This window comes from Amblyomma americanum, chromosome 10, assembly GCF_052857255.1.
Source record: "Amblyomma americanum isolate KBUSLIRL-KWMA chromosome 10, ASM5285725v1, whole genome shotgun sequence".
In the NCBI taxonomy this organism is placed as follows: domain Eukaryota; kingdom Metazoa; phylum Arthropoda; class Arachnida; order Ixodida; family Ixodidae; genus Amblyomma; species Amblyomma americanum.
Window position 1 is genome coordinate 141,449,623 of NC_135506.1, and position 12,451 is coordinate 141,462,073.

At 49.3% G+C, this 12,451-nt stretch overlaps 1 protein-coding gene across 4 annotated transcripts in view; it reads left to right on the plus strand.

Annotated features, from left to right (window-relative positions):
• The window catches only part of LOC144106925 (uncharacterized), a 618,131-nt gene that overhangs the window by 208,974 nt on the left and 396,706 nt on the right, over positions 1-12,451 (plus strand). The gene's annotated exons all lie outside the window — the stretch shown is intronic.

Genomic DNA, 12,451 nt, shown 5'->3' on the forward strand with positions numbered 1-12,451 from the left:
GGCCCACAAGGGCAGTCTCGAGAGCGTTAAGTTGAGTCTGAGTGAAGGAAGCGTAGGGTGCAAAGTACAAGACCTTGTTGAGGGCCAGCGCGTGGGCAACGCGGCACGCGTGAGCCTCGTGGAGACCTGAGCGTCGAGTGACCACGCGCCGCAGGAGGTGAGTTACAGAGTGGCAGGTGGTGACAGCGCGGTGGAGGGCTTGCACATTCTTAGCCGCATGCAAAGGGAAGCCAAGAACTTTGCACTGTGTGACGACAGGAATGGGAGAGCCAGAAAGGTGGAGAGAGACGAAGTGGTTGTGTGGGCGCTGGTAGGAGGAATGGTTGAGAAGGAGAAGCTCGGATTTCTCAGGAGCAGGAGAGAGGCCAGCGGTGGTGAGGAGTCGATGAGATCTAGGCCACGTTGCAGGGTGTCCTGTACGTGACCGGGAGAACCAGATGAACACCAGAGAGTGATGTCATCGGCGTAAAATATATGATGCAGGTCGGGAATTCTAGCTAGCTGGGAGGCGAGAGGGGCCATAGCGAGATTGAAAAGGGTAGGAGAGAGAACAGCACCTTGAGGAGTAACACGGTTGAGGTGGTGTGGGTTAGACAAGTGGGTATCTACTCGAAAGCGAGCCACACGTTTAGAGAGGAATGAGTGGATATAGGAGTACATGCGGGAGCCACAATCCAAAGAGGCGAGTTGAGAAAGGATGTGATCGTGGCAAACACCGTCAAAGGCCTTGCGAACATCGACAGTCACAAGTGCGTAAATTTGAGTGGGTGTAGGGGACAGGAACGTTTGCTGGAGAATCAGAAACATGTCCTGTGCACAGACGCGGCGTCGGAAGCCAATGAGAGAATGGGGGAAGAATTCCCGTGCCTCAAGAAAATCAGAGGCGAGTCAGAGCCATTCGCTCAAGGGTCTTACCAACGCACGACGTCAGGGAGATTGGGCGGAGGTTAGAGAGAGAGGGAGGTTCGCCCGACTTTGGAATCATAGAAATAAGGATGTCCAGGAGCTCGGCAAGCAGCCGCTCTCCCAGGCCTCAGTGTAGGTTTGAAGGAGGAACTCATTGGCGCAGTCAGCAAGGTTACGAAGTGTGGTGTATGTAATGGCATCCTCACCGGGAGCCGAGCGTGTAGCATTAGCAGCCAGAGCAGATTCGAGCTCCCGGAGAGTGAAGCATTGGTCCAGATCGGGGTTAGGTCCACTTGAGTACACCGGGTAGGAGGGTGCCAGAGGGGGCGGGAGGTAGAGAGAGGCGAATTGATCAAAAACTTCGGAGGGAGTCCCCTGAGTGAGGGCTTTAGCTAGAGTGGGAGCAAGGGCAGGCTTAGTGCCAAGGAGGGATTTAAAGAGAGACCATGCGGATCGCGAGTGCAATGCAGAATCAAGGCCATCACAAAGAGCACTCCAACGAGAGTGCTCGAGGGAGGCGCAGTGGGCGACGATCTCAGCCCGCAGAGCAGTGATCCGGGAGGAAAGTTGGGCATTGTGTGGTTGGGAGCGAAAGGAGCGTTGAAGACGTTTACGGCGACGCCATAAACGGATAAGGTGAGGATCTGGGTCTTGGATTGGGTAACGAGAGCGAACGCGACGGCTACTGGACGTGAGCGCTGCAGAGATGCGCGACGTCCAGTCGTCGTAGGATTGAAAGAAGTCGGAGGCGAGATTAGTGCGAAAAGCATGCCAGTCAGTGTGAATAACCGGATGACAGCGAGGGATGTGGGAAAGAGAGGTGGTGATATGGATGAGAAAGTGGTCACTTAGAAGAGTTTCGGCTGTCACCTGCCAGTGAAAGGAAAGTGAACCCCGAGATAAAGTGAAGTCGGGTGTCGTGGGGCGTTGGGAGGCAATGCCCGCTCGAGTAGGAGACCAGGAGTATTAAGAAGGGTGAGGTGGCGTTCCTGGGCCAGACAATGCAGGAGGCGGCCGGGTTTGAGGGTTTGTGGGTAGCCCCAGAGTGTGTGAGGGGCATTAAAGTCACCACCAGATGGGAGGTAGAAGGAAGAGAGTGAAGGAATTTGCCCAGAGCAGAGAATAAAGAGGAAGTGACAGGGGGGTTGTAAAAAGACAAAAGGACGAGTGAGATGCGGGAAGAAGGGTGGTAATAAACCACACAAACTAAATATTTAAGGAGAGTGGAGGGGATGTCAATTTGCTCTACGAGCACGTCACTGCGTACATAAATAGACGCAAGTGGTGTGGCCGTAGTGGCATGGTAGGCGCGGTAGCCTGGGACATTGCGGGCCGTCCGGGTCTCCTGGAGAAGGAGAAAATGAGGCAGAAAGGGGCGGGTGAGTAGATACTGGTGGATGGGGGTCTTATTGTGGCAAAGATTTCGGCAGTTCCACTGCACAATTTCGAGGTCCTCGCCAAACGCCATTATGAGAGTGGAGAGGAACGCGATGGTACGCGTTCCTTCTTTTTTGCCGGGGGCAGTTACTCATGGACGGATTGGAGCATAGATGTGAAAGATTCCAATTGCTTTGATTGTGCTTGGAGGGTGGTAAGAATCTGGAGAACCGAAGTTTCCAGCTGAACCAAGCGAGTGTGATGTGCCTGTGTGGTGGTTTCGACAAGGTCAGCCAAAGGGGCGACCTGGGCGCTGGAGGAGGGAGTGGGGAACGTGGCAAGGTGCTCATTTAGCTTGCTAAGCTGGGATGTAAGAGAGGAGGTGGTTGTCTGGAGGGTGTGAGTCAAGGCATGTACCTGCTGTTGTAGATCGTGGGAAATGCGCTGCTGCTCTCGCTGCTGGCGTTCCAGCATGGAGAGCCGGAGGTCGAAGGAGCGGCTCGCGTCAGTCACGGATGGAGAGGGTGGTGTAGTGGAAGAGAGGGACGCTGGCACCGAGGATCCTTTAACTATGGCGGCGAAGGAGCCTGGTGGTGACGTGATCGGAGCTGATGGATATTCATGATTAGAGGAGGAGGAGGAGGAGGGGGTGGTGGGCTGAGTGGCCCGGCGTAAAGCTAGGCGTCGGAGGTATGCAGCTTTAGCACACTCGCGTTGTTTAGCAAGGAGGAAGGGGCAAGTGGGGTCGAGGTATCAGGTACAATTGCCGGAAAAAGGACATGACTAGTAGTAGTTTATTTAGGAACAGGGGACAAATGCAGGCAAGAAAACACGGATCTAGTTAAAGGGACTATGCAAAGAATTCAAAGTCGCTTGTAAATGTTTTCTATGTTTAGAAATGATGCTAATGAGCATTCACACCAAGTATAAGTCTTCGTAACGGAGCCGGCAATTTATTATAAATTAAAAAAACGTGTTTTTTAAAATTCGCGGGCCGATTGGTGTGCTCGTAGTGACCGATTTTGGAACTAAAATTGTGGAAGAAAGACGTCACAATACCAATGACGTCGCCAGGCCACCACACGCTGTCATTCGCTGGAGCCACGGCAGCCACGACGTCACGGGCACACTTCCGGTAGCCGTGAAAATCGTCTGCTCGTGCCGCCGCGCGACCCTCTCGGGCAAGCGCGGGCCAGGGCATTGCCTTCGCGCATATGGTTTCTATTTTCCTCTGCCGCCTCCTTCTGTCGTAAGTTCCGGAGCCACTCGCACGGCTCTTCGTGGGCACGCATTGGGATCGATGCCCATCGCGGCTGTAAGAGCGAGCAGTCGCCCCTCGAGGTCCGGGTTTATTACTGCTAACTACAACAGACGACAAGCAAGAAACCCGACGCGCGCCGCAATCCAGGAAGGCGAAGAGAGACCGGAGATATGCCGGCACGCCGCCGACGCTTATGCTGGGGTGCTATGAGCGACAACCGGAAGTTGCAAAGCGAACGTCATCTGATGACGTATTCAAAGGTGGGGCCCAGTCCCGGAGCTGTTTTCTTTATTTTTGCCTGGTGCCCCGCGTGTACGAGTTGAGGGGGGAGAGGAGGAGCGTAATTTTTAATCGTCTATATCTTCGTTGTTATTGCTGCTAGCTTTAAAATTCTTGCGTTGGAGTGACGAGTGATGAAATGCCTATCTCTCGTCTCCTTTACGTAATCTCAATTAATTTATTGCATAGTCCCTTTAAGTGTCTCAGTGACGATATCAAGCACTTTGGAGACGGTGCCGATGTCATTCCTCTGGAGAAGTATAAAAACAGCGCAGCGACGACGGACAAGAGCTAAGTTACGGAGCGTAACGGCTGGCAGCATTCGACATCAAGCTTTTTTGCAAAAGCACCTGAGCAGTCTTGTGATTGACGATCCGTTTCTCTTTTCGAATTCTGGCGCCATTGTTGAGTATTTGCAACGCTTTAACGCGGGTTCGACGAGTGTGATGTTCAGCATCGACGTGGACGATTTGTTGCATTCCCTACCTCAGGATAAGCTCCTGCAGTCCGTTAAGAAAAGCAGAACTATTGACAATGATGAAGGGAGATTTATTTCGGATTGTGGGATATCTGTGGAGCCGTTTTTGGAACTTTTGACGTGTTACCTGCAATCGACCTTTGTTGAGTGGGAAGGTATACTGTTGGCTCAAAAATCTGGGATGTGCATAGGTTCGAAAGTAGCACCGGTGCTAAGTAGTATTTTTCTATGCCATGTTGACACCGTGATAAAATCAGTTCTGAAAATGCGTAAAACAGGTCTTTAGGTATGTTGATTATTTAATTTTTGTTGAGCCTACAGATTTCAAGGGCCATGTCTACATGGCCCTTGAAATACTGACGGTGTTTGATAGTTGCGGACAAGGCTTAGAATTTACCACCGAAGTCGCGGAAAACAACGAGCTACAGTTTTTAGACTTAAGATTGGCCCTGAGCCGTGATAACGTCTGCTGGTCTTTTCAGCAGCGCTCATAGAAGCCCTTGCTTAGTTATCGGTCAGCCCATTCTAAGTTCGTTAAATGTGGGATAGCCGTTGCATGTTTAGGATCAGCACTTTCAAAATCTTGTGTGCTTGGAACGGCAAATAGTTTTTCTCATACTGAAGAAGTTGGCGCGGAAAAACGAGGACAGGCGAGACTTCTTCAGTATGCACATCAACCAACTAGCCCAACTTTCTGCTCTCCTAGTGTTTGTCAGCAGGTTCGAAGATTACAATCGGCAGCCTTTCCGGAAAAGATAATCTTGCATGCGTGCAATAAAACCCTCAGGAAACTAAAATCTTTCAAGAATTGCCATCCATCAGAGCCGTCAGGTACGAAGAGGCATGCTGTTATACCATATGTTTAACTTTTGTCGCATAAATTAAAGAGTGTAGGCGCCAGATATGGTATTCAAGTGCTGTTCTCAGCCCCGAAAAACTTGGAACAATATGTGCTATAGTAGATAGGAAAGCAAAGTCTAAAAAAAAATTCATGATGGCCATCTAGCCCGGCTAGGCCAGAATATACGTAGCGTAAGCGCGGCGACATCTGGCTCGGAAGAGTTAATATATGAAAGGCGCGCATTTAATACATGCGCCTTTATTCACGGTTAAACCTTGAGTCGTCGTGGTGGAGTGCCGCTATGCCACGACGGCTCAATGTTGATGCTATCTTCTAGGGCATTTTACAACGAACAATTAAGAAGGGCATTGACATCACACCCTACAGTATTCGTTTTTTGCCGGAGGAGAAAAACAGTGCTGTGCCACATGATCTATTTATGTTCCTGGGACTAAGTCTCTGGAAGAGCCGCATGATGGACCACTACGCCGAATCACCACGGTCGTCGAAATCTTTGTTTAGTGAACAATGTGCTATGGTGCGGGGAGTATATGCTGCCTGCAAGAGCCGCCTAGCTGGCTCCCCTATCTGGATGCATGTGTGTGCCTCTCAGGCTTTTGATGTTTTGGAAGGAGGGTTCATGCAGGGGTAAGGTGGCCTGGTGTTTTGTAGCGTAAGCGTGCTTAGACTTTTCTTTTCGGCACTATTTCCATTCAATAAAGAAAAAAAAGTCGCCGTGGCGGAGTGGTACAGTCTCCGCCTCAAACGCCAAAGCCCCTGGTTCGATTCCCAGCCACGACACAGGTTTTTTTTTTATTGAGTGAGTGTGCCGGGGGTTGACTACGTGGTTGACCACGTGGTCGGTCACGTGGTGCGGAGCAGCTGCCGGTGGCGCTGTGGCTGGTCACGCGGTTGCAGGATTATGCTTGAGAAACGCTCTAAACAAGTCTTGCCCCGAGTTTATGGCTGTCAGCTTGAATGAACAGATTCTACGTCTCAGAGCCGCGGGGTCTCCTACACATGCCCTGGTCAGTGTCGCAGAAGTCATTCTCAACCGCATCTGTTTTAAAGACCATCACCTGCCAACCTTCCCCTAAACAGTAGATTGCTGTGATCCGTATGTATGCACAGCTTCTCCCATCGCCTAAAATAGATCGGACAACGGGCGAATGTAAAAGTTCTTTTTTCCGCCCCTGACAAGCTGCAGAAATTGCGCAGACTGACTAAGCCCGGTGGCGCCAATAAGAAAGAGCACAAAAAGAAACACCGAACCAATTGAATGTGCCAACTCGATTGTGTTCAACATTCATTGTCGTGTGGGAAAACTACGTTGGCCAAAGTGGCTGGTTTCTGAACGACCGCCTCAGGGAGCATTGTAACAGCGTGTCTGCAAAGAGAGGTAGGTTTCTTGACGCGCACTGCAGGAAATGCAAGCCTGATGACAACAGTGCACATGAAGGTGGTGAATCAGATCAGGTTTCCACGTGTCAGGCCCTCTACCAAGACTGCACTGTTATTTCCAATAACAGACGTTAACTGACTCGCGAAATTATTGAAGCCGAATGATAGATCTTTTAGGTGGCTCTGGCTTATCGAAGCCATCGATCGCCCTTACCTGTAAGGATCTTTAGTTCCTACGTCAGCGCCTGAATGTTCCTCTTGTCGCGCATGCGGGATGCTGGCCATTTTTTACCTGCGCATATTCCGGGGCGATGTTCGAAATAACCTGTTGCAAGTCGGCGCTCGTGTCTCTTCTTTTCTCTCCTTGTGTCCTGTGTGGGCTGTTCAATGCTGCTGCTAACCACAGGTTAGCACTCCTTTGCCGAATTATTTTTTTCCTCTCAGTGGCTGCAAACCTTCCACCGAGCTTCACCCGGACATAACAGCTTTCTCGCTGTTATCATCTACGTAGTGCTAACGCACGGCGATGGGCGCACGTTACACGAACAAAGCAGCGAGTCACTCACTCACTCACTGCTGGCAGAGGCGGCGCCATGAGCGACGGTGTCTCGATGAACGCGGGCATTTTATTTATTTATTTATTTCCTCAAAGGTCTCGGTTGAGACATTACATTAAGTGGATGCACGGAACGGAGTGGTGACAGTTGTCACCATGCTTGGCTTTTTTTCTTTATTTTCGTTTAACTGTGTTTTAAATTCTTATTAATATTCGCCATTTTCTTTAAGTACGTTTTCCTACACTTGTAGCCTTATGTCGCCTCTATGCTTTTGAGCCACCAATCTTCCAATCGCTTTTTGCTAACTTCCACCGCAGATTTATTTACATGACCATTGTTATAACTAAACCCTAGGGCCCCAGGAAGAGTGACTGTGCCTGCATCGACATCGAAATGGATACAATCTCATTTGAGTATGAAGTGTTCTATTCTTTCTACCGATTTACCACACTCAGCACGTGTGCCGGCGGCTTCGTGAAATTTCTTTTTATAGCTGCGCGTTCGAACTCATCCTGACCTATAGCAGCTTCAAAGAGTAGGGCACTGCCTCTTGAGTTATCATAAAACGCTTTCTTCCTCATCTCCCTCATCCAGCATCGCTATCGTCATCATCATCAGCATGACTACACCCACTGCAGGGCAAAGGCCTCTCCCATGTCTCTCCATTTAACCCGGTCCTTTGCCAGCTTCGCCCACCCTATACCTGCGGATTTCCTAATCTCATCCGCCCACCTAACCTTCTGCCGCCCCCTGCTACGCTTGCCTTCTGTTGGAATCCACTCCGTTACCCTTAAGGACCAGCGGTTGTCTCGCCTTCGCATCACGTGCCCTGCCGGGCCCATTTCTCCCTCTTAATTTCGACTAGGATGTCATTAACCCTCGTTTGTTCCCTCACCTACTCTGTCCGCTTCCGGTCTCTTAACGTTACATCTGTCATTTTTCTTTCCATGGCTCGCGGCGTTGTCCTTAACTTAAGCTGAAACCTTTTCGTTAGCCTCCATGTTTCTGCCCCGTAGGTGAGAACCGGCAACATACAGCTGTTGTACACTTTTCTCTCGAGGGTTATTGGTAAACTGCTATTCATGATCTGACAGAACCTGCCATATGCACTCCACCCCATTCTTATCCTTCTAATTATTTCCCTCTCATGATCCGGATCAGCTGTCACTACCTGCCCGAAGTAGACGTATTCCCTTACCACTACCAGCACCTCGCTTCCAATTGTGAACTGCTGTTCCCTTGCTAGGCTGTTGAACATTACTTTCGTTTTCTGCATGTTAATTTTTAGACCCACCGTTTTTCTCTGCCTGTCTAAATCATTGATCATGCTTTGCAATTCATCTCGTGAGTGACTAAGCAAGGCAATGTCGTCAGCGAATCGCAGATTATTTAGACATTCTCCATTAACTCTTATCCCCAACTGTTCCCAATTCAGGCCTCGGAATACCTGCTGTAAACAGGCGGTGAATAGCATTGGCGAGATCGTATCTCCTTGCCTGACGCCCTTCCTTATTGGAATTTTATTGCTGACTTTATGGAGGACTATGATAGCTGTGCAGTTGCTATAGATATCTTCCAGTATTTTCTCATAAGGTTCTTCTACACCCTGATTCCGCAATGCCTGTATGACAGCTGAGGTCTCCACTGAGTCGAATGCTTTCTCGTAAACAATGAAGGCTATATATAGGAGTTGGTTATATTGGGCACATTTTTCTATCATCTGATTGATAGTGTGTATATGACCTATTGCGGAATATCCTTTACGAAAGCCTGCCTTATCACTTGGTTGATTAAAGCGCCTGTTTTGTCCCCTTTTCTGTGTCCTTCGTCCGTTCGCGCTGAATTTTACCGCCAAAATGAACTACATCCAACTCGCCCAACTCACCATTCGTCTAAGGTTGCCCTGACTCTATTAGCGATTACCTTATTAAATACCTTGTAGGCAACGGACGGTAAGCGGATTGGTCTAATTTTTCATGTCCTTGGCGTCTCTTATGAATTAAGATAATGTTTGCGTCTTCCCAAGCTTCTGGTATGGTCGAGATCATAAGGCATTGCGTATACAGGGTGGCTAGTTTTTCTAGCACAATCTCCCCTCCGTCCTTCAACAAATCTGCTGTTACCTGATCTTCACCTGCTGCTTTCCCTCTTTGCATTGCTTCTAAGGCTCCTTTACTTCCTCTTTCGTTACTGGCGGGATGACGCATTGCTGTGCGCTACTGTCTCTCTCATTAGCGTTTTGATTACATTCACTACTGTATAGATTTCCGTAGAACTCTTTGGCTACATTAACTATGTTATCCATATTGCTAATGACATTACCCTCCTTGTCTCTTAACGCATCCATCTGATTTTTGCCTATGTCTAGTTTCCTCTTCACCGCTTTCAGGCTACCTCCATTCTTTAGAGCATGCTCGATCCAATCCATATTCAGCTCCCTTCTGTCTGCTACCTTGCGCTTTTTTATTAACTTCGATAGGTCTGCTAGTTCTATCCTCTCTGAGGGGTTAGACGCCCTCATGCTTTGGCGTTTCTTAATCAGATCTTTCGTCTCCTAAAGATAGCTTGCCGGTATCCTGTAGAACCGCTCTACCACCTACTTCTTCTGCGCACTCCGTAAATATAGCGGTCAGATTATCGTTCATTGTATGGATATTAATGTTCGTCTTCCTCAGTTAAGGCTGAATATCTGTTTTGCAGCAATATCCTGAATTCCTCTATTTTCTCTCGTATAGCTAATTTGTTAATGCACTTATTCACTACCTTCTTCCGTTCCCTCCTCAAGTCTAAGCTAATTCGAGACCTTACCGTTCTGTGGTCACTACAGCGCACCTTTCCGATGACGTGCTCATCCTGAACAATGCGAGGTTGAGCGCATAGTATGAAGTCGATATCATTTTTAGTCTCTCTATTGGGGCTCTTCCAGGTCCACTTCCTGTTCTCTCGTATGCGGAAGAAGCTATTCGTGATCCGTAAATTATTTCCATCTGCGAATGCTACTAATAACTCTCCCCCGCTATTCCTAGAGCCTATCCCATAGTCGCCTACCGGCTGGTCGCCAGCCTGGTTCTTGCCCACCGCATTAATGTCGCCCATCAGAACAGTGTACTGTGATTTTGCTTTGTTCATTGCCCATTCCACGTCTTCATAGAAGCTTTCAACGGTCTGGTCATCATGGCTGGATGTAGGTGCGGAGGCCTCCACCACCTTCAGCTTGTACCTCCCCTTGAGCCTAATTCGTTCGGTTCAAAACATGTGGTGGCATGTGGATGTGAAGTGATTCTAGAAGTAAGGGGGACGATAAATACTTCTTTGTTGCGATGACTGAGGCGTTGTTCCAGTCGATGGCATGTGAAGCAGCTTGATAGTGTTCAGCCATCTTACGTACGGCATTTCACGACGTCATTTTGATGTTGTTTTAAGCGCCTAATAAAATTGCTTGATTGTATGCAGCTTTGCAGTCCATGCAGAGAATTTTGTACACCACTCCAGGGAATTTGTTTATTTCAACCCGGTCTTTAACTCTGACAAGTTTTTGCTTCAGTTTACTTAGTGGCGCGTGGGCGATATGAACATTGTAGTCATTGAATACCATGGCTAAGGCCTCGCTGACTCCTGTGGCGTAGGAGATGCTTGCCCGCTTGCTTTTCTCGGTGGCCGTTGTCTCACGTTTCGACGTGAACAGCGGCGTTCTGCGGTCATTACATTCTTCGGGTGCCCGTTGTTGGCAAGATCCGTCCTCACGATTTTTAGTTCTGATCTGAGTGTCCTTGGGCTCGAACAAAGGCGGAAAGCGCGGCCGAAAAGTTCGGATGAAACGCAGCGTTTATGCGCGACAGGGTGGGCCGAATGAAAACTCAGGTACCGACCAGTGTGAGTGTTCTTGCGCTACACGCTCGTTGCGCACCCATTGCTTGTTCTTTGCACAAGTACTTCCAGGAAGGGAATGGCGCCATTCTGTTCTTCTTTTAATTGTATTGTCGGCTTAAAGGTGTTCCGGTGCTCAAGGAAATGGCTTGCATCCTGTCGGCGAATCACACAAACGGTCATCGACGTACCGGAGAAACCGTTTAGGGGCTGGATGAAATGAACCAAGTGCTTCTGCTTCAATGCGTTCTAGAGCAATGTTTGCGCACACGACAGGGACGGAAGCACCCATGGCTGTACCAAACAGTTGTTTGCAGTGCTGCTTCCTGAAGAGAAAATACGTGTTGCGCAAGCAGAATTCTAGCAGACGACAAAGGTCAGCAACCTCAAAAGGCGTACGTGAAGGGAGCAAGGCGTCGTTTTCTAAAAGGCGTTTGCAGGATGAAACTGCGAAGTCTACCGGGACTGATGTAAACATTGACTTCACGACGAAAGAGACTAGGACATCCTCGTCGTCTATTGTGACGTCCTTAAGCTTCTTGGCGAAGTGGGAGGAGTCCTTTACATACGTCGCTGTTCTTCCAACCAGAGGGCGAAGCACTTGATGCAAGTATCCGGAGAGCGCGTGCAATGGAGATCGCGTAAAGTCTACGACAAGGCGTACTGGTACGTCCGGTTTGTACACCTTAGGAAGGCCGTAGGTAGCAGGTGCCGAACCGCTGTGGCACAGCAGCCGAAAATAGAGGTGCTTGTTCTCTGGTGGGATGAACTTGAAGACGTCGGACTTGAAGCTCTGTCTGTACCTTCCTTCTGGGGTCACGTCTCGCTTTTTCGTACGTCGCCTCGCCCTGGAGAAGCGTCGTCATTTTAGTCCGATTGGTCGAGAACGACGGTTGAATTCCCCTTGGCAGCAGGCAGGACGACAATGTCTTCGTTCTCTTGGAGCCTTTTCAAGGCATGCATTTCAGTGGAAGTCAACGTTTGTTTTCTTCCCGCAACGCTTCGAAATGACCCCGATGGCACGGCAACGAGCTTCTTGCTATCCAGGGTCAACTTTTCGGAATGGCTGCTCCACAGCATAGGCCATTCGTCCCCCGTTTGGCTGGTCGCCGGTATTGAAATTAAGACCTCGGCTTAGGAGGCTCAGTTCTGCCGGGTCCAGGCGGTGGGAAGATAGGTTGTGCATCCCAAATGCAGCACGAGGAACCACGCTGTTATCCAGCAATGAACAGAACTTGGCGTCTTGAGCTCTGCTTCTCTCTTGAGGAGCAGAGACAATGAAAACCTGAGATTTACGCATGCTCATTACGCCACCTGCACCACCTTCGTCCATCCGCTACCATTGCGAACAAGGGGCCCCGAAACGTCAATTGTTTCTTCTTTTTTTTTCGCCAGTGCTCCTCTTTTTTCTGTTATTGTAAGGAAATTTGACGCGTCTTTATTCACCTTGAAACGTCTAAGTATCGTGGCGGAGCAATAAAGAT